Source organism: Sciurus vulgaris (genome assembly GCF_902686455.1).
Source record: "Sciurus vulgaris genome assembly, chromosome: 9".
In the NCBI taxonomy this organism is placed as follows: domain Eukaryota; kingdom Metazoa; phylum Chordata; class Mammalia; order Rodentia; family Sciuridae; genus Sciurus; species Sciurus vulgaris.
The window spans coordinates 15,945,734-15,969,151 of NC_136469.1; positions in this window are offsets into that span (position 1 = coordinate 15,945,734).

Sequence of the window (23,418 nt, forward strand, 5' to 3'; positions counted from 1 at the left end):
ATTCTTCACTAGACTTTGATTTCAGTCTACTGTAATGAGCTCAATTCCTAGAATTTCAGAAATATATATTTAAATTAAATGAACAACTCAAGTTTCAACGTTAACCACGGTTGATTTTGGATTATTTAAATTTCTAGTTTACTTAATAGTTATTTCTTTTTATTAATGTGGATGAAATTAAATTATTCTACAATTTAATATTTTAACATTAATACTAGTATTAGGTATCCCTATAATGTCTCCACAGTACATTTTACAAAACCATTTCTTTGGAAATCAGATTAACTTTTATTTGAGTCCACTTAAAGAAGCCATCTATTGTTATTGATTTTGTTAATATTTATCTTTAGATGTTTGTGTTAAACAATTAAGCAATCAGAAGAACTAAATCGTGAAGATGAATTCTGGTGTCTTCGGTATCGTTTTGTTCATGGAAATCAACTTAAATGCTTTAGTTTTAGGATGTGAAGTTCTGATTAAAGCTATCTATGCCAACTTTTTTTGTGCAAGTCCAAATAGCAGCCAAGCTCTCATACAGCACCTGTGGATTGGAAAATAGAATACTCTGCTCAGTTTGGTTTTCCAGATTTAAAATGTGCATATTCACTCTATTGTATATAATATAGTGTATTTAATTCAGTTGTTATATATAATTATGTATATTAACATTGTCTTAACTTCTCTAAATCTGGATATGCATTTTTTATTTGACTGATTTTCTGGACCAGAATTTTTTTTACTTGTGGGTCCTGTTTAGAATAACCCCTTTGAGAAGCATTAATATGCAGCTTCAGTTTAGAAATAGCTTAAGTTTAGAAACGTTCTGCTTATGAACTGACAATATCAGTTGTCACACACAGTGACCGTATATCAAGGAATTACACTAGCATTAGGTAGAACAGCAGGTCCATTTGTTCAAATGCTCACTGAACATATGAGTGATTTTCTCTAACAAGGTCCCCAGGGAACCAACATGCATCCATCACTGCTTGCATCCTAACTGGAAGATAACTATTTTAAACTCCTGCTAAAATGTGTGATGTTTTAGGATTGAAATAAAGTATATGTCAGGAGCCAGAGAGAAACAGACTGTTGGACTGCATGCTGAAAAAAATATGACAAAGGCAGTCACTGCTGATCGGTCAAATTTTCATTTCTGTTCTTATATTTTTAAGTGTTGTAAATACATAAAAGATGAAAGAGTAGAACTCCACTATATTATTAATCCCATATAGACACTCTGATTTATCTAGAATTTGTTCACATCATTACAATTTTTAATTTTCACATGGGTATAGAACATACAAATATGTTTTGAATATGAGTTTAATACAATATGTAAAACTGTTAGTATTTTTTCTGAATTCACTTATTTTTTCTCAACAAATTAACTTCCTTGTTTAATGGAACTCATGCTCTAGTAAAGAAAAAATGCCTCTAAGGTGAATATTTTTCATACATGCCATAAACAGACATAAAATCTACCCCCCTTGAATGTATGTGAGTCTGTATATATTTTTTTTTTTTTTGTCTTCTGGTTATACATGACAGTAGAATCTATTTTGATATATTTATACAAACATGGAATAATATGGCAGAGGCAACAAAAGCTCACTCTCTTGAGGAGACTGTGTTACGCACAACTCCACGTAGCATACTGGAGCAGAAGAGATTCTCCTTACTGGGCTTGAAAGAAGCAAATTGCCATGTTATGAATTAACCAAGAGATGGAGGAGGAGGCCACGATTTTGGGGAATAAGGATCTGCCTCCAGAATCTGAGAACCTGCCTATAAAGACCTGGGAGCAGGGGTATGAAAGATGGTGGAATGAGACAGGACATCATTACCCAATGTACAGGTATGATTGCAGGAATGGAATAGATAAATTGTACACAACCATAGAAACGAAAAGATGGACCCATTCATGTGCAACAATCAAAATGCAGTTTGTAAAAATAAAAAAATTACAAAATAAACTGTGGATCTACGTGAAACAATTAAACCATGCCTAAATAAATTCTTGACCCATGGAAATCTTGAGAGAGCAAAGGTATTTTTTAAACCACTGAGTTTGTTGTAGTATCCTATTAAGAACAAAAAGCTACTGTTATATAGACTAATTAACCCCAAATTAATATTCATGTGCTTGCTTGAGCACCTTGTAGTAGTACTGAAGTTCTGCAAATTTGGACTCAAAAATTGTCAACCATCTAGAAGGTCGAAATGTCAGAATTTCCTTCAAATAATGCAAAGGAAGGAGTACAGAGATCCAGAGAGAGTCATGGCGAATGTTCAAACTCTTCAGTCAGTGCTTACCCATTGTTCTGAGTGATACGGATGGTCCAGTCTCTCAACAGAGCATTAATAGGTGTGCTGTTGATTATATTTGAAAGGCTCTGTGCTGGCTGCCTTTTGCAGGCAGAAGATGCTGATGGAGAAATGGGTTCTCTGCCTTAGTGGGATTCAGATACAACAGAGTTTGGTGGAAATGCATAATTCTCAGAAGTAATGTAGATTTGTTACCAGGACAAATCAAGACAAATGAGTATTGGGCTAGATATTATGCAACTTATTAAATATTTTGAAATACATTGGTAGAAAAATTCTATATTGGATGGCCAGATATTCAATGAAAATTGACGTTGAATGGATTTATGGTTTATTAATCTGTTCCAGATGCAAGTCTGCTTACATTGCCAGAGTGCTCTGATTAAAGAGACATTAGCTTAGTCTCTCCTCCAAAGAAGACTAGTCTATATTCAACTACTCAGTTATGGCCACCAGGAAACAGAGAACAAGGCACCAGGGACACAGTCTGAACTCAAGGCACGACCCCAGTGACCTACTTCCTCCAGCCACATTCTCCTGCCTGCCATTATCTCCTAGTAAGGTAGTTCTTTCAAATTATTAATCCATCAATTAGGTCACAGGTCTCGTACCTAGTCCTTTCACCTGTGAACATTCCTGCATTGTCTCACACTTGGGCTTTCCGAGAATATCTCTTATACGAACTATAATAATCTAAATACAAAAAAATACGCGTCATGTATAATTGGCTCAAAAATAAAATTGCATGACTTGTTATCATTCAATGTTTTTAGAAAAGTGCAGGAAACTGAATCAGATGATTCCCTTGATGACATCCATTTGCTTTTATCTGGTGAGCAGGAGTCTCCAGGCCTGTATTTCCAGAGGTACAGAAAGCAGGAGACCAAAAGAAAGAAAAAGAATAGACTAATCAAAGAAATTCTTTAGAGAGCATGGTAGCCAGCCCACTGTTTCAAGGCTTAAAAAATCAAATCTTTGTGAGCATGAGGTCATAATTTAATGTTATATAACAGTACTATTCTCTTCTGCAGGGCTCTCTGAGCAGAGGTTATGAGACTGGTTTTTCCTTCCTTGTTTGTATGATTAGCAAAGTATTTCATTTTCAGACTTCTAAAGAATGATCATCTTAAAAAATGTATGTAAAAATACTACTCCTTCACGGAAAAATAAAATAAGATAAAAACCCTTTTAGGCAGTTTGTACATAATGGAAAACTAACAACCTTCAGGGTATCCATTCACCATAAAACTAATTTCACACCTAGTCTATTATGTAATTTGCTATGAAAATAGCTCTTGCTTCAAGATATTATTATACTGCTATCATGTAGGAATTTGGGTCTCTGCTCCAAAAAGAGGAATTGCTTACACAGTGACTATCAACTCCTGCATTGATTAATAATTCATTCTATTTTCATGTTATAAAATTCATGTTTCTGTAATAATTTAATCACAAGAAGGGGTAAATACAGGTAGGATGATAAAAATAATTTTGTTAGCCATACATCTCTATACCAGGTGGAGGATAGAGCCAACAGTGTCGCAATTTCACTCTACTGACCTTTCCTGTTTTAGCAAGTTCTGACAGGAATACTGTACATGAATATTCATAGTGAAAATACTTACACTGACCCCATCACTGTGAGACAGAATGATAATCAGATAATTAAAAATAACACCCTAATTATACAGTTATTCGCTTTTACTGTGCTTGCTTTATGGGCATGATTTTTGTAAATTGAAGATTTGTGCCAAATCTATGGCAAGGCAACTCTGTTAGCTCCAATTTGAAATAGCAGAGCGCGCTTCATGTGTCTATGATAAATTTGGTAATCTTCATGTTCAAATATTTTTTCATTATTATTTTCTCTATTATGATTGCCTGTGATCAGTGGTCTTTGATGCTACTGATTCAATTGTTTGAATTGTTTGGGGTATATAAAATGTGCCCACGTACTAGATTATAGTAGTAAACTTAAGCAACAGTGTCCACATAACTATGGGAAACCAGAAGAATTCAAATCAAGTGTGACTTACTCCTTCTGGTATTTGCTTTATTGCAGTGGTCTAGAATTGAAGGTCACAATCTCTCTAAGGACACCGTATATATTTTAGAAAATAAAAAATTTAAATCAAATAATAAAAGTTTTGTATTATGTCTCAATTGCTCGATTTTGCACAGGGTTCTCCTTCATTTTTATTTACCTAATATTATTTAACTGCCTCCACTGACGCACTCTTTTAATGGTCTTATTATAGAAGAAAATATTTTACTAAAAGCAGATATTTCTCATTTTGTTTTTATTAATTGTTCTGGGCCAGCATTTTATTTGGATAGATCAGATTAATTAGAATAAAAATCTTCTATACATGTATTAAAATCAGTCAGCAAGTTATCCTTATTTTCCATAAAGCTATTTTTATAAGAGAACAAAGAGAAGGAAAAAAAATCTCACTAACATCTTCAAAGGAAACAAAATTGAATTCTACTAAATACTATTTCAAGCTAAGGTTACAATCCCTAAATTTTTATTTAACAATGATTAAACAGTGTCCTGGGAAGTGATATTGTACATTAAACATACTTCAATATGTAGATGAAGTAATGCCCATAGCATTTTTTCTGGTATATGTGGGAAACATCTTTAATAATTGTATGTGTGGCCAAAATCTGTGTGAAAATAGTTAATTTTAGGTAATGTATAATATATTTTATGTACCATTCATATATGTATCATATATCTTTACATAGTAATGGATATTTTATTGTTTGTCAATTTGAAAAATGTTAGAAATTTTATGGTTTTGATAACGTGCTTTTTAAACTATGAAAAGGTAGGATTTCAACTCTAATGATATTACAGTTGAATATAGTATCAAGTGTCCCATAACTTCCCAATATAGCCATGCAAACTATTGATTAAAAATTGGCCAGGGAGCTGTAAACTTCTTTATGAATTACTCAAACAATTAATGAAATAAATCAAGTCAGAACATGTATTTTGAATACACAAAGTGACAGTTTTGGAATCTAAAAGTTTCTTACATTTCTAAACTTTAGGAACCATTAGGAAAAACATTTAATTTGACAATATTTAACACATGTATTAATGGAAAGAAGTAAGCACAATATTTGAAAAATGAATCATGATAATATCTGAAACAACCTAGATGAGGCATTTAATAATTTCTTTACTAAAATCAGGTGGAGTGATACTGGAATACGTCATTCTGAGTACCCACCCCACTCCAATGCCTAGAGAAAGTCTAGAAAAAAATATATATTTGCCTAAATATATATATATATATTTATATATTTATATATATATTTATATATTTATAGTATATATTTATATATATATTTATATATTATATATATATATATATATATATTTGGGTCTGAGCACAGACCCAAAGAGGTAAACAGGAGTTAAAAGGAGCAACTGAAGCAAATATATAGAGCTTATGAAAATGGACGTCCAGACCCAAACTTTAAAAATACTACAAACCACAAAGAGCAATAAAAGTTCCATAACCAGACATATGAAGCACAGTTGGTAAGAAGTAAAAATATTGAGAATATATCATGAGTAATTAGGGATTAAGACTTATTACTTTTCGTAGGATCAATAACTTCCAGCTGCCACACAAACAGTAAAAATAGAAAAAGCACTAAAGACAGAAGAGCGTAGAATGGTGCCCTCAAAGGCTAAAAACAATCAAATTGCAAGTTTGATTTTTTTTAAAAAGTAAAAATATTCTATGATAATACAAGTGAATTAAAGTGAGCTTCAGAGAGCCAAAAACTTTAGAAAATCATCACCATTAGGAACAAAGGTAAGGAAATATTAAGAAGCCAAGGGTTTAGTTAGTGTAGAGCAAGGGGTGTACTTAGCATGCATGGCCCTGGGTTCAATCACGCATTACAAGAAATAAAATAAATATGATAAAATATCATGGATAAATGAATAAAAAGATAGTTTTCTATGGAAAGAGAACAATGAAAATCTCTAGGTGGTAGTACATACATACAGGAAGTAGTAAACAGTTTAAAAAGGTAAAATATGTGGGCTTCTCTAACACAATGTTAACTACATAAAATAAGGGAGGCATTCGTGAAAATTAAAATCCCCCACATAATTATCTGTAATTTGAGAAGCATAGTAAGTGAAAATTTTAAAAGTTATATTATCTAGAAGAGGTAAAAGAATAAAAATTAGAATTTTCTCAGCCAAACAGGCTCCCTGCAATTTGTCAATTAACATTAAGAAGCAAAAACGTTGAACATACACACACCACAAAGAAGAGTAGTATAAAATATAAAACATATAAAACACATAAGGAGAAAGAAAAAGAAAACACTGAAGAGGTAAGTTATCTTATAGTAAGTTAGAAGAATCAAACAAATGTAGACTACAAAACATATTATACGTAAATTACTGCTCCAATTGAAGAAAAAATCATTGATATTTAGATTAAAAACTATATGCTGCTTATAAAAAACAGGTATCAAGTGCAGTAGGGACAGAGCTTGTTTGAAAGTAGAAGTGGTGGACTCAGATAAGGCAGGTGTGTAGACTACCTGAGATGCTCACAATACTTCCATCTCCTGAGAGCTGGGCAGTGCAATATTCAATATTACATGGAATAGAGTCAACCTGCACTACCAGTGGAATTCTAAGGCAATGTCACTGTGTCACGGTCTAGATTGTGAAACCACAGTGGTTTCTAATTGATTTCTATCAGAGTGTCTTTGCAGTGAAGGAAGGCAGCCCTTATGTCATGAATACCCAGGCCACCTGTACAGAGGCAGCAAGACCTCAGGCCTCGGGCACAGAGCCTGTACATAACTCTACGCACAGCTGACCAGGCATCTCTGAAAAAAGGTTCTCCAGTCAGTCAAACCTTAGATAACTGGAGCCCCCAGCTAACAACTTGATCAAACCTCACGAAAGCACTCAAGTCAGAAATGTGTGGCTAAATTGGTCCTTTGCACAAATGAAATAAAATAATAAATTATTATTATTGTTTTACACTACTGAGTTGGGAACTTGTTTTGTATGTAGGAATAAATGATTCATCATGAAGGTAAAAGCAATACAACTAGTGTGATTACATTAATAACCACTAAGGAAGGTTTCAGTCAGAGTATTGGGTGGAAAGAGACAAGCTAAAATTATAACAAAATCTACTCACGAGAATATATACAAATTCTAAATATGTACACTTACAATTAGAGTTAGTAAGTAAGCAAAAGCAGAACTGCCTCACAATAAAAATAAAGCTACAAATCCATAACTAAAAAGTATCTACAAAGCCCTACGTTTGCAAAATAGTGTAACAAATACTCTAATATAAGTGATAATAGAATAATACAATATCTCATTGACCAGTGAAAAAACACCCTGAAATTAAAATATATCTTGACCTAGGTGGTCAGGACAATGCTACAAGTATTAAGTAAATAAAGACATTTCAGAAAGAAATGAATGTGTAGCCATGAATATAAAAGAAGCAAAACAGAATGCCAAAAAATGAGTATATTGCAAGAAAATAGAGGAATAAGAGCATACTAAACCCACAAAAAGAAGAGAAAAGAGAATACTAAGCAAAAAGTGAAACTAATGAAATAAAAATGTAATCATAAAATGATATCTCAAGTGAAAAAATAGTTTTCTACAATGGCACTGTAAATTTTATCTTTTGGGTAAAACTAATAACAATTAAAAGTCACACTCATTAATAGAAGTAAATAGTAATTTATCATAATTCTACAGATTAAAAAGGCAATAAATTAAAATATTATAAAAACAGTGCTAAGAAGAGATTTGGGTTTCACAAACAATTAGATAAACAAACAAAGAAAATCTGTTAATTTATATAATTCTTCAAGATTTTGAAATCTTAAACAAAATCCTTCCTATGATCAATACTTACAGGCTCTAATAGCTTCAACAAAGCATTCTAGCAATAACTTACAAAAAGCAGATACATTTCAAATTATAACCTTCCTCCGAAAATGGGAGAGGGAAATAACCACCAACACTTTTTATTTTTGGTACCAGGAATATAACCAAGGGGTGCTTAACCACTGATCCACATCCCCAGCCCCTTTTTATATTTTATTTAGAGGCACGGTCTCACTGGGTTGCTGAAGGCTAAATTACTCAGGCTGGCTTTGAACTGCTGATCCTCCTACCTCAGCCTCCCAAGCTGCTGGAATTACAGGTGTGCAGCACTGTGCCAAGCAACCATCAACTCATGGATAAAAACAAAACAAAACAAACAAACAAACAAATAAACCTGACAACAAAATTGGAGTAAAGGAAAACTTCAAGCAAATATGAAAAATCAAACCCATAATAATAAATCACTTTATTGAACAATGGGAGATAAATTTTACTGAATTTTATTTCTGTGAATGTAGTAAGTTTCACACTGTTCTTTATTCAATTTACAATGAAATTGTGGTTTGAAAATGACAACACTTTTCATGCCGGTTGACCTTGTGCTGAAGTATGCCAATTTGGCCAGGTGCTGGTAATAAATTGTTTGCATAAAATAAAAAACAACCACCGCCCAAGAACAACTGGTTGATTCTGATTGTTTGATCAACATTAATTCATATATGATCATAAAGGTATTTTGCATATATAATTAATATTTATAATCATTTTCTTGAAAAAAGAGATTAGCCTCCATAATGTAAGTAGATTTTGTCTAATCAATTGAAGGACCTCAGAACAAAAACAGGTTCTCCGGGGAAGTAGTTTCTGCCTGAACATTGTACCAGAGAAATCCTGGCCCAATTTCCAACATACCCTGCTCCTTTATGAACTTGAGAGTAAAGATTTCAACATCAACATCTTATCTGAACTTCCAGCCTCCTGTTCTGCCCCCATAGATTAGACTTGTGAACCCACATCATAAGCCATGGTTTAAAAATCTGTCTTTTTCTGTCTATCTACCACCTTACCTTTCTCTCTCAAATATATAGCCTATTTTACTCTATTTCTCTAAACACAGGTATATGGGGATATTAGGCTGTTTGTGCTGAACCCTTAAAATACTGGAGGCCTTTGTAAGCTAAAAGGATCTAGTTAATGGTATAGAATAAGTAGCAGAATTCTTAAATTCAGAATTCTTAAATTTGGATGATGATCACATACCTATTGGCAGAGCCCTAAATTTAGCATCCCTTCACCACAAGAGTGTGCTCATTTCTCTCCATGCGGGATCTATAGTGTGGATGAGAGGAGTGGGTATTTGTTCTTCAGTTTGCAAGTTGGTTTGTTTGCTCAAAGCTGCATGTTGACTTCACATCTGTTTCCACTTTGTACCTTGGTTTAAAGGAAAGCAGTTACCTGGGCACAGTAACCACCCAGGAGTTCATCAGAGTCCCAGAAACAACTTTGAGACTTCTGCTCAATTTCACCTGTTTTTGTTTTTGTTTTTTAAGAGTACAGCAATCAAATCAGTTTTGCCAAGATGAATGTCAATCAGAGAAATATATTCTCTTCACAGTATAAATGGAAGTGGGTTATCCATGCAAGCGACAGGTCTCAGAGAAAAATTTGTTAAAACTTTACTTTCTCTCTAGAGCGTATTTCTATAGGTTCTATAGGTAGAGTCACTTGGGTAGACAGAAGACAAAAAAAAAAAAATGAAGATTTTAGCAGACTCTTCTCTCAAGTTGTAAAGTAGAAGCCAGATCAAAAAGAATATTTATTGTTTAAATTTCATGCTAAATATTCCAACATTCTTTAAAATGTTGTATTCTTCTGAGCTTGCCTTTTTTTAAAAAATTTCAGTTGCCTTATCATTTACTACCAAGTAAAATGACAAAAATATTTAACTCTATAATAACCTATCATTTTAATATATGGGTCATACTTTTTGAATTTGCTCTTTTCCATTCCATTTCTCAGAAATTAAAATTTTCATATTCATCCTTGCATATCTAATTCACATATTAATGACATTACCATCCTCAAAAATTCATTAGAATGAAGGTTAGATTTATTCATGTTCAGAAAGGTAAACTAAGGATTTATATTTGAAGCAAAATGTAAAATATAAAAATAAAAAATTTGCAAAGGCTTGGAAAAGTATGAATGTTATGTGTAGTACACATAGTAATATGTGTGTTCTTTAGTGTATACTTTAAAAATCTTATTTAATTTGAATGATTAATTCATGAGATTTGTCTTTGAGTGGTCTTTCAAACAAATAAAAATTGTTATTTCAGTATATTTTCCAGTCAATCACTTTTTTGTTATTGAAGATATTCACCTCAGACACTTAATAAACTAAACAAAAATAAAAATAGTGTATGACTTTGTTATATAATTAAATTATAATAGACTTTTATACACCGAAAAGTATATTATGCTGATTTAGCCAGTAATTAACATACGATAGATGTCAAGGTTTTCTTGAAATTCTCTATCACCACAAAGGCATTTTAAAACACACTGTAAGTCCCATATTAAAATCAATTCAATTATAAGGTTTTAAAACCCCTGTCTAAAGTCCATGGGAATTTTGTTGATTTACGTAACTGCAAAGGTCATACCCCACTAAAAACCACACTCTCACCTTGGACATGGATATTTCCAGGTGAAGGTTACATCAGCAGGTTTTCTCCTCTTTCATTCCTGCTTTGCTGTGAGAATGTTTTATTTTGAAACAAGTCCTATGCAAATTATGACCATGAGAATTCCAGTTTATCAAAGCTAAAAGAAAATATTTTTTTCTCCAAATTATTTCAGTAATTGCCTTGTATATGACTCTTTAGCAAGGCTTTTTAAACATATTCATTAATACTAAACACTGTCTATTGGGCTCTGGTTTTGAAAGTCCACACCTTAGGTACTGGCATGGAAAGGGTGTTGTTCATCAAAGGAAATTGAGAATCTCTAGCATGAAGAAATATAAATTCATTCTTGGCAGGAAAGAGTAGAATGTCCTTTGATGTACTGATATTAATTTATCTAAAGAGTCAATTTCTACAACAGATGAATTTTGTTTGTAAAAAAAGGAAACAATTTCATGTGAATATAACCCTAACTATGTCTCAATGGTGTTATGGTACAAATACATTCTCCTAAATACCAGACAAAATCAACACACAAAAGTTGATTGTTGTACAGTTGTAACTAAATAATCTCAAAACTATCTAAGCTCTACAGGTATTGTTTTAAAGTTTTCTGTCTGTCTTAACAACACCAACTTATAAATAAGTTAGACAGCAAAACAAACCTGGAATGAAAGCAAAAACAAACAAACAAAAAAACCCCCATGTCTACCCATGCAATTTCATATTTTAAAGAAAGCAAGAGTAAACTTTGCTTGAGTAGCACATGCCCACATTAATATATGACTCCTGTTTCATTGAGAGTAGACCAATAATGTAGGAGTCCGAGCAGTGAATACCTCCCTCAAAAAATAGATATACTTTAAAACATTTACTTGAAACACCAGTTAGTTCACTATTTATTTATTCATTTATTTATGGTACCCAGTTTGACCACAGGAGTGTTTAACCACTGAGAAACAGTCACAGTCTTTTTACTTTTATTTGTGACAGGGTCTGGCTCAGTTGCTTAGAGCCTTGCTAAGCTGCTGATGCTGGCTTTGAACTTGGGATCCTCTGCCTCAGCCTCCTAAGTCCCTGGGATTACAGGCATGCACCACTGTACCTGACTTAGTTCACTATATTAATGGCTGAAAAAAGAAGTACACAAGGTTGCTTTATTTCTTTTCTTTTCTTCGTTTCTTGTTTTTGTTTCTGTTCTTTTTCTGAAATGGGATCTCCATTATGTTGCCTATAATGGCTTCAAACTCTGGGGTTCAAGACATCCATCTTCCTGCCTCAGCCTCCTTAGTACCTAGAACTACATGTGTGGTACTCACTCTGATACACTTTGAAGGAACTATCTACTACATTTTTCTAATTCAAATCTTACTATTGCCACTTAATGTTTTGAGAATGTTATTTAAAATTTAGGGACATATCAATGTTAACAACAGCTTAATGGTAGGTATTATTAAGTGATGCAATTAAAATTTTACTAAAAGTCTGTGCTAACATGGAATTTCTCAAAATTGAAAGTTGCTTGTATTTTAGTTTTACCAATATTGGGTCATATATAGCCTTTTAAACTTTTATATATTATCATTTAATATTTCATTAAGTCTGGATATTTTTAATTAAGTCTAAACAGCATTCATATAATTAACGGTTTTTAAAAATGAAAATGGACTGCTAAAGTGCCTACTATATACTTTGGAGCTATTCCTTTGAATTAAATGTGACCACATAAAGAATATTAAGTAGAGAGAGGAAAATCATGATTCATAGTCTGAAAACATTATTAGACATTGTAAACGTATTCTGAACTTGGCATCTTAATAGGTGCTTCTTACATATGTATTCTCACAAATATATGATCATGACATAATAAATGTACGTCATCATAGCATAGAAAATTAAACTTCAAATATGGTGCCTTTGGAAGGTACCATCATTTGATCCTTTTTCTACTCCAAAAACTCATGTTGAAATTTAATTGTCATTGGAACAGCATTAAGAGGTTCGACCTTTAAAAAGTGTTTAGCTTTTTTATTTGGGTGGCCGGGGTGGGTACCAGGTATGAGCTCAGGGACACTCGACTCCTGAGCCACATTCCCATCCCTATGTCGGTTTTTATTTAAAGACAGGTTCGCACTGAGTTTCTTAGCACCTCACTTTTGCTGAGGCTGGCTTTAAACTCCTGATCTTCCTGCCTCAGCCTCCGAGTCGCTGGACTTACAGGTGTGCGCCACCGTGCCGGGTGTTCAGCTCTTCTGATGATCACTTACATATTGGCAGAACCCTAAATTAAGCCTCAGGCTCCACCTTCCTGGGTGGGATGGATGCTGTAGAGAAGCTCAAGCTCCTCCAGGGGGTGATGCAGTGAGAAGGACCTTTCCCAGTGCCAGACCTATTCTTGGACTGCCCGACCTCCAGAAATGTAAGAAAATAAATTTTTGTTCCTTATAATAATAGTCTACGGTATTTTGTCATAACAGCACAAACAGGTTAAGAGGACAGGGCCTAAGAGTCTCCCTTAGGCCAAACATTCAGAGCTATGTCTATGAAGCACTTAGGATCTGCCAAGCATAGTTCTTAGCACATCTGCAATCCTCACAGCAACCTGGGAAGAAAATGTCAGTGTTATCTCCAATTTAGTCCTGGAGGAAATAAGGCTCTGGGAGTTTGAATATCTCATTCAATGTCACAGCCCAGGGGAGCTGGGACTCAACCCAGGGTCTACTCCCTTCCCCATTAAGCTGTAATACTCAGGTAAGCATACTTTTTTTTTTGTTCTTCAAACACACTGAAAGTCAATATCTAAACTAGACAAAGGACAGCAAATCTATATTGACAAATAAAAGGTAAATCCTTGAAATCAGATAGCAAACTTTATATTCATACTAATTTTAAGTCTCATTTTACTCCTAATAGCTGTAGCTTTGCAATAAATGGTTCTGATTTTTTAGAACTATTATTTATTTTTTCCAGTGCAGTTTTGCTGTCACTCATGGGTGATAATTGTTGAGATATTTAATCTTCTGTATTTTAAGTAGTCACTATGAGTTGGATTTGATCTTCATGTGAGATCCAAAAGCTTGGATTAATTCTGCAGAAGTCAACTTAAACAAATGAAATATGTGTGTGTGTGTTGTGTGTGTGTGTGGGTGTGTGTGCGCCCTGTAGAAGTATTAACAATCACAAGTAGGTCAGTCTGGTTCTGGATATCACAGACCTTGAGGTGCCCTTCAGCATTCATTTTATTTTAAAAAAAAAAAAAAAAGTATCTCAGGAACGTGCTTTGGACGCACCAAATGCTGGATAAGTGTGCCATCTGTGTGGGAGTGAACATCTCAGTCAGCTCCAAGAACATTCCTGCTTACATTTGTCTGAATATTAATGACATCAAACTGTGACATGTCCCTTGCCGAGACTGATTTCATAGCATTTCCTGTTTCAACAAATATCATGACCAAGGTATATTTTAACTATCTTTTCATAGTTTCTGGCACATAACATTAACATGTGCGGTGAAGCATAACTGTTTCACATTGTGCTGATGTAGAAAACTCTAAAATCTTAATAAGTAAGATACATGACATGCGACAATTAATTAGGCAGAAAGAACATGTCAGATTTCTTGTGACATTACCTGGAGTTTAAAATTTTGACAAAAAGACTTTAAAGCAACAGTCATTGTCCATTTATTCCCAATTCCTTTTTCGCTCACATATCAACTCTACCTCCATATTTTGTTTCAACTTAAAAAAGTTCATTTAACAAATTTTTCTATAATCACTTAATACACATTTGTAGTACAACACATTTGTAAGATCATCCCTTTTATTTTGTCTATTTCTTTCCTGACAGGATAATAGTACAAGTGGCCTTTCTTTTCAAAATTACCTTTAATTTTTACATAGGTGTTTTTAATAATGAAAATACCAGATATTTTGTTCTTCTATCATAAAGTTCTAAATTGCTAAAAATCACCCATGAATTCAAGATATGAAACAATCATTTTTACAGAAATAATTACAGAGGGAAATATATGCTTGAAGGTTCAACGTATATTTCTTGATACCAGAGATGTTAAAATAATTAAAGGCATAGTTTCAGTGTAAAAAAAAATTAATTCCAATCTTCTAACCCTCTAAACTACCCTTAATATATCAGTAATTACTTTGTTATGTTACCAATGACCAGTTACTTGTTATTGAAAATAATAATAAATTTCTTAGGAATTGTAGTTCTATGTATTTCTATTTTGAATAATAAGCAATGCAACATTTTTTACTACCATTAATTCTTAACAACTACACATAAATATTAAAAAGTTAATTCATCCTGATAGTCATCTGAACAAAATCTTGCTCTTATACATAAAAGTCATGACTGTATAATATACTTTTCTATAAGAAAAATAGAAACTTTTTTATAGTTTTAATTGTGTTTTCTCAGGCTTATAGCTAAGTGAATACTTATGGACAACGTTAAATCTAATAAAAAACCATTTAACAAAAGTGCAGTTATTGGCTGTATCACCTCCAGCTTTTAGGCATTCCTCATTTAAATCATTAAAGACAGTTTTACATTTTCCAAGTCTCCTATTTTAAATAAGAATATATTGAAAACCCTAAAAGGAAACATGTCTTCCAATTGTTTCTTTTGGCAATCTTTTTACATGTCCCTTTCTGTCCAGAAGGAAACTTCTCAGGCAGGTTTTAAGTCTTCCTCCCCTCCTGCTCCATCCCACTTCAAATACAGTGCATCCCCAAATCCACTGCGCCAACTCTTGTTCACATTATTTCAGTTTATCTACCTAAATGAGCATCTTGAGCTCATTCATTGAGTATTCTTTGTCAATCTCACCCATCTTTGTATCTTAGTAATCTGCTAAACATATTAAGCATGTTTTAAAATGTCATTTAGCTTTTGGAGTATTGGATTACTTTTTCTATGCTGTATTTAAAAACACCAAAAATTCAGTAACTTAAAACATAATCTACTTAGTTTCCACACTGAGAGTCCAGGAAGATTAGACCAGGTCCTCTGCTGAGCATCTCAAAAACTGCAGTCAAACAAGGAATGGGACATGTTGCACTATCCTCCAGAGGTTAGGGCCTGATGAAGCTCGCAATGAACATCAGAGTTGTGGACCAAGTTCTCTTCCTCGAGGTCAAAGTCCTTCTCTCCTAGAAGACAGTCCCACAGAAATCTACTACAGAGCTGCTCACTCCTTTGAGACCATCAGTTGCTGTTCAAAACCCTTCACCTGATTAAACAAGGCCACTCAGGATCATTTACATTTTGACCACCATGGAGCAAATTAACTAGGAGCCTCTTTTTGATGTGATGAATCTCTTCCTTTTGGTACGTAAGGCAATCTGAACAAGGGGATGTCATCCATTACTTTCACATAGAAAATAACTGTAGAGGTAATACAGAGGTAGACGGCAGGGGGCCACCTGTGATTCTCCCGGTCCCATGTAGCTCCTTGTTTTTATTTAACCTCCCTGGCTATTCTTTTCCAATCTTCTTTGAAAAATTATCCTCTACTCATTAAACATTCAAGATTCAGGTAAAGACACAGGGCCTGTTCCATTCTAACTCAACACACAATGATTATCATTCACAGGTAAAATACTTAAAAATTGATAACAGTAAACTAGCATGCTTTCTGATCTGTATCCCTACATCCATAAATTTAAAAACACGATAGCAGATGTGTATAAACTAATATACGGCCATCATCTCACCCCTGATTTGAGAAAATTTTATTGCCCTCATGCTAGGTGAATGAAAAATATCTACCAAGGTTTACTTCCCCTCCACCACCCTTTTTATTGGTCATTATAATTACGAAAATAGTGGTATTCTTTGCTGTGTTTTCACACCTGTGCATAATACTTTATTCCCCAGAATTTTCCCTTTTCTTCTCTTCCTCCACCTGGTCCCACTCTTCCACTCTGCTGGTTTCCCTTGGATTTCCATGAGACCCCCCTTCCCTTTTCTTTTCCTTTTTCCTTTCTAGCTTCCACATGACAGAAGACTTGTGCCTCTTCACTTTCTGAGTTTGGCTTATAGTACTTAGCCTAATGCTCTCAAGTAACATCCATTTTCCAATAAATGACGTAATTTCATTCACATTTTTGACTGTTGTGTCAGAAATTTACGAGTCATCAGAGAGTATATTAACTCTTTTCTTCGTACAAGTCTCCAGGTTCTCTTGATGTTTCAATTTTAAGCATTTTTTAGTTGTCCAGTTTTCTCTTTTCCACGGCTATTCTCTACTTCAAGCTGAATCTTCTCTTCTTCTAACAACAGAAATTATTTTCTATTGTAACATAGAGGGTGGATGTCTGGTGAGTTCTTTGCCTTATGAATTCAAAGATTGAAATTCAAGGACACTAGGGTGAGAGCAAATAGGATTTGTTACAGTGATAGAAAGAAGAAAGCCTGAATAGAGAGAGGGGTCCCAAGAGAGGGTTGTCAATGGGTTTCTGTTTTCTATGGGTTTTTATGACCTTGATCTGTCCCTACAGTTGATTGGTGGGATGACATATAAATAAATATAGGATTTAGAAAGGGACCAATCAACTATATTTTGTCTTCTTCAACAAATCTGGAGAAAAGGTGATTTCTATGTCTTTATCAGCACAAGGGTTGAGGAAGGGTGTATTGGCCCAAGAGGAAGTGCTTTTAGAGAATATTTTGTAGTTGGCCATAGATAGAAGCTGTTAAGGAACTATCATTGGGGTTGGGGCCAGCTGTGGTCAGGAGCTTGATTTCTCTTCCTCCTTTTCTTCTTTCCGACCCTTTTCTTCTCTGCCTATGAATGGTTTATCTGTCTCACTATGAGATATAGCCATATTTACTCTTGAATTTTTAATTATTTCTTTCTCACATCATTTACAACAAATTTTCCCCAGTTAAAAAAAAATATGACCATGATATCCTTATTCTACTATTTTCTAGTCCTCCTTGTCATATCAATATCTATTTAAATTTTTAATTAGACTTAAATATGTAAAGGTTGAAATGATTCTGCTTTTAACTAGTTCTGCTTCTTCAGATCTGTTAATAGAGCATGAAGACTTTATTTGGTCAAGACATTTGAGTGCAATCTCTGACCAGTCTTTGATTAATGACTAGGGGATGCAGATACAAGAATGATGTCAAGGGAGCTAAGAAAAAAATAAAAAAGAGTCATTACTGGCTGTACTTTCTGGTGACAGACATGGTAAGATTAGTTGAGGTGGTTTTTATTCTGGTAGATGTGAGATACGAGTTGTCCCCTATCCCAATTTCCACATCCTATGAGTTTATTACTTCATGTGACAAAAGTATCTTTCTAGATATGGTTAAGGATTTTCAGATGGAGGGATAATCCTGGATTATCTGAATAGTCCCAATGCAATCAAAAAATTAAAATAGCCCTTGCAAGGTAAAGGGAAGAGGCTGAGAGTCAGTATAGAAGATTTGTCCACAGAAGCAGAAATGAGGCAGATGGAGAGACATGATTGATCCATTAACTGAAAATGCTATGCTTAGCCTTTCAAATAGGAGAAATTTTCATGAATCAAAGAATTTTGGTGGCCTCTTCTCCTTTTGTCCTCCATAGGAAGTACATTCCTGTTCAGTCCTTGATTCTTGGTGTTCTGACTTTGCAAAATGTGAGATAATAGATTTGTGTTACTTTTAGACACAAAATTATGGCAATTTGCTACAGAAACTTGTATTAGTCAACTTTTCATTGCTCTGACCAAAATACCTGGTGAGAACATCCTAGCAGTGGAAAAGTTCACTTTGGCTCACAGATTTAGAGATTCAGTTTACGGTTGGCCAACTCCACTGCTCTTGGCCTGAAGTAAGGCAAAAATCATGGCAGCAGAGGATGGCAGAGGAAAGCAGCTCATCTTATCGGAACTGGAAAGCAGGGAGAGAGGAAGAAGCCAGGGACAAAGTGCAAACCCCAAGGTCACACCTTCAGTCACCTACTGCCTGCAGCCACGTCCACTGGCCTGCAGTTACATCCACTAGTCCGTCAAACCCATCCACTAATTAGGTAATGGCTTTAATAATCTAACCTCTGATTGCTCCTGCATTGCCTCACATGAGCTTTTCACAGGGCGCCTCAGAGCCAAAAGATAACAGCAACAGTAGGGAATCATACTGCCTTTGAAATCTGGAATTGGGCGCTGCCCTAACAAACACCTAAATATTTGAGAATAGATTTAGACTTAGGAATGAACATAGATTAGAATTTTGGACAATGTGACAGAAAAACCCCAGCTTACCTTAATAATGTTGTAAATGCGTATATTCAAAGTACTGCTAGTGAAAACTCAGAAGTAAAAAAAAAGGCAAGAAACATACATTTTTAGAAAGAACAATGACATTATCTTAAACCTACTGTTCATAAAATATGAATGTTAAAGTTGCTGCTGGAGAAGGCTTTGAAAGAAATAAAAAGCATGTTATGAAAACTGGAGATTTTGTTATTTAGTGGAAAAAAACCTTTGCTAAATATGTTCTATAGTTATATGGAAAGTAGAGTTTTAAAAGTTATGAATTTGTATATTTAGCTGAAGAAATAGTATATCCAAAATCATGGGAAATTAGATTAAGTGCAAATACAGTTAATACTATCTTCATGTGTTGCATTTCACATTCAATGACATAAATGTGTGAAAACTAATCAATGGGAAGACAATGAAAAAAATAACCGTAAGAGAGGCAGAAAGATTATAATAATATCAGAAAAAATAGAATCTTAGAAATGAAATATTGGCAAATAAGAGGCTGCAAATTTCACAATACTATAACTGTTAATACATCAAAAAGATACTTCAGTTACATGAAACTAAACACTGATAGAACATCAAGGGATAAAATTAGCAAGAATACAGAAGGTAAGAGGTTTATGTTGGCTCACATTTTGGGAATTTCATTGTAAGATCAGGTAGATCATTGGGCCTCTGTTGGGTGTGATGGATGGCAATTGTAGAGATTCATGGCGAAGTAAACTGGTCACCTCTTGGACAGAGAAAGAAGCATCCAAGGATCACAATACCCTTCAAAGACACACCCACAATGACTTAGGAAACTGGCAGAGGACGTTTCCTCCTATAAGTCCACAGCCTCCCAGTAGGCCACCCTGGGGACTGTGCTATAAACCCATAGACCCTGAGATGCACTCACCCAAATCACAGAACTGTGGATTAAAAAGGAAATCGAGAGGTACATTTTAAAAAATGAATTGTATAAAAATGATAACATCACATATCAAAACTTTTGTGAGAGAGTTAAAGCAATGCCTGCAGGGAAACATACAGCCTTAAATTTCTAGGTTAAAAAAAGAAAAAAGACAGAAATAAATGTTTCAAATCAATATCCTTAGGTTTTCATGTAAGAAAGGAGAAGATAAGAGCAAATCAAAAAAAGAGCAATCACAAATTAGAAAAAAATAAATATTATATAAAAAAATCAATGCAACAAAACAGACAAGTAAATAGAGGGAATTAAAGCAAACAAAATATTGCGTTTTAGAATAAAGGAGCACAGTTAACACACCCATATACAGACAAAACAGAAATAGCTGAGAATTCACCGATTTACAAAATCATGAATGAAAGACAAACCATAATCATTGATTGCATATAAATTAAAAGACATATAAAGAAATATTATCAGAATTATGTCAATGTTAGATAATTTAGAAGAAATGAACAAATTCCTAAGAATATTTCAATTCCTTTAAAAATCTTAAAAACTAAAAACATAAAACAAAGAAATCATGTATAAAAACTTGGTAGATGCCATGAGTACATATATTACATATAATAAAAATTTTAGGACATTAAATAAAAAAGGAAATTTGTCTTGCAATATAAATTTTGGGGAGAAAAAATTCTAAATAATGTGCTTTAGTTCAAAATATTTAGTGTAAATATTTTGTAATAGTTTCCATTTAACATCCTTAATGTCACCTTGAGCAGGTTCCACTCTTTTCTGGTCACTTTTATACATTAGGGCTCAGTTGAGTTTAAACATAAAAACTTACCCTCGATGATAAGCACCTTATTTTTTCATCTCTCCAAGAGTCTTAAGTCCCATACATAGTGGTCTGAAGGGAACATAGAAGCCACTCTCCTCCCAATCTTCATTTCCAACACCTTGAAATGGAGTGCAAGAAGAAGTTTGGTGTAGAATGTCTCTGTCTATCCACTTCTGGGTCACACTTTCCTGGTATGGGGCAGGGGCAGAAAGGCAGTTGTCACTGACCTACGGTTGCATGTGAATGAACAAACATTTCTAGGTTCATTTTGGATCTCTCTCCTGTTCCTATCTTCTCTCTGTCCTGAGGAGTGTGACTGATTGCCCTTTAATTTACCAAGAATACTTTGGCCCATAGTCCCTATCCAGGCACACACATAAGAAAATGGTAATTTCTTATTTATTTATTTATTTATTTATTATTTATTTATTTATTTATTTATTTATTTATTTTGTACTGGAGATTGAACTCAGGGGCACTCGACCACTGAGCCACATCCCGGCCCTATTTTGTATTTATTTAGAGACAGGGTTTCAATGAGTTGCTTAGCACCTCCCCTTTGCTGAGGCTGGCTTTGAACTCGTGATCCTCCTTCTTCAGCCTCCTGAGCTCCTGTGATTGCAGGCATGCACCACTGTGCCTGGCTGAAAATGGTAGATTCTTGGAAGTGTATAAATTTAAAGTCAGAATGATAGTGATGCCAAAAAACCATAGATGGTTCACACCACCTGCTGATATGCTAACAACCTTTACTTTTTGATAGATTCATGCACAGAAATTTCATTTTATGAATAAAATTATTTAAAATATTGTATAAAATTCAGACTACTTGTGCAAGGTACATATGAAAACACAATAGTCTGATATTTCTACTGTGTCCAGTTTCTAAGAAAACTTATTGTGTATAGGCAATATTCCAATTATGAAAACATTTCAAAACCCAAACCAATTCTCATTTCAAATATTTCGGATAGGGAACACTCAATCAGTACTTCTCTTATATCAAATCTATTCCTTTTGGGGGGGTCCTCTTTCTCATTAAGCTCATTGAATTTAAATTCCTAATGATTTTATTGTATTTGCATTTAATCCAGTTTGTAACCATGGCTTTAGCTGCAAATATTGGTTTCTTTATGTGCCAAACATAACACTGGTGATAGTCATGAAAAATTGTTTCTCTTTCATGAGGATATGTGATAATGGAAGAAGGAAGTAGTAAAACTATATAAAAATAAGTCTGCAGTTCTAATTTTTTAAATTTAATTATTTTTTTTAATTTTTACAGTCTGCATTTTGATTCATTGTACACAGATGGGGTACATCTTTTCGCTTCTGTGGTTGTGCATGATGTAGATTCACATCATTCGTGTAATCATACATGTACAAAGGGTAATGATGTCTGTCTCATTCCACCATTTTTCATTCTCCCCCTCCCTCATTTCCCTTTACATAATTTAAAATTCCTCCATTATTCTCTCACCCCCAACCCCACCCCCATTATATATCATCATCCACTTATCAGGGAATACATTCAGCCGTTGGTTTTTTGGTATTGACTCATTTCACTTAGCAGGATGTTCTCCAATTCCATCTATTTACATGTAAATGCCATAACATTATTCTTCTTTATGACTGAATAATATTCCATTGTGTATATATACACCAAAATTTCTTTATCCATTCATCTGTTGAAGGGCATCTAGGTTGGTTCCACAATCTAGCTACTGTGAATTTTGCTGCTATTAATATTGATGTGGCTGTGTTACTGTAGTATGCTAATTTTAAAATTGACAATGAAATCTCATTTGTTATATGTGATTCAATAAAAAGTTTGATGGGTTAGAAAAAGTCACTGGCAAAGGTCTTGTGTGTGATAGAGTAATTGTCTACACATGTTATTGTAGAAATTAACTTTTCCTGGATTTGTTATCTGTTTCTTACAGATTTTATCCATTTTAATTGCCTCTGGGACAGTGTTTTAGTTTTCTTAAGTGGTGGATGATCTCATTCATGGGCTGTCCAACTGGAGTTCTTGCTGTGCAATGTGAAGTCACCTTCCAACTCCATCACTCCTGCCTAACCACAAGTGGTTAGCACAGATCATTTTCTCCCAAGTTAAACCATTCCCTGAACTACTTCAATTTTAACAATAGCACATGTTCAACCTATGGGTTCCTTTGCTAATTAAATTATTTCTGCATTTTAACATTTAAAAATCTCTCACAATTTCTGATTTAACAATGAATACACCTTATATCTTTCCAGAGAAGTCAAAAATTCTCTTTTAAAGTGCACAAAACCTTCGTGTCTATGCACTTGAGGTCAGAAAGGGAAGCTAAAGGGGAGAAAATTGTTTCTTGCTTTTAAAAATATACCTTTATCCTGAGAGTTGTTACAAGATTTTTAGGTATGAGTTAAAGACAACGTAAGTAAAATGTTGTTAAGACTCACATTAT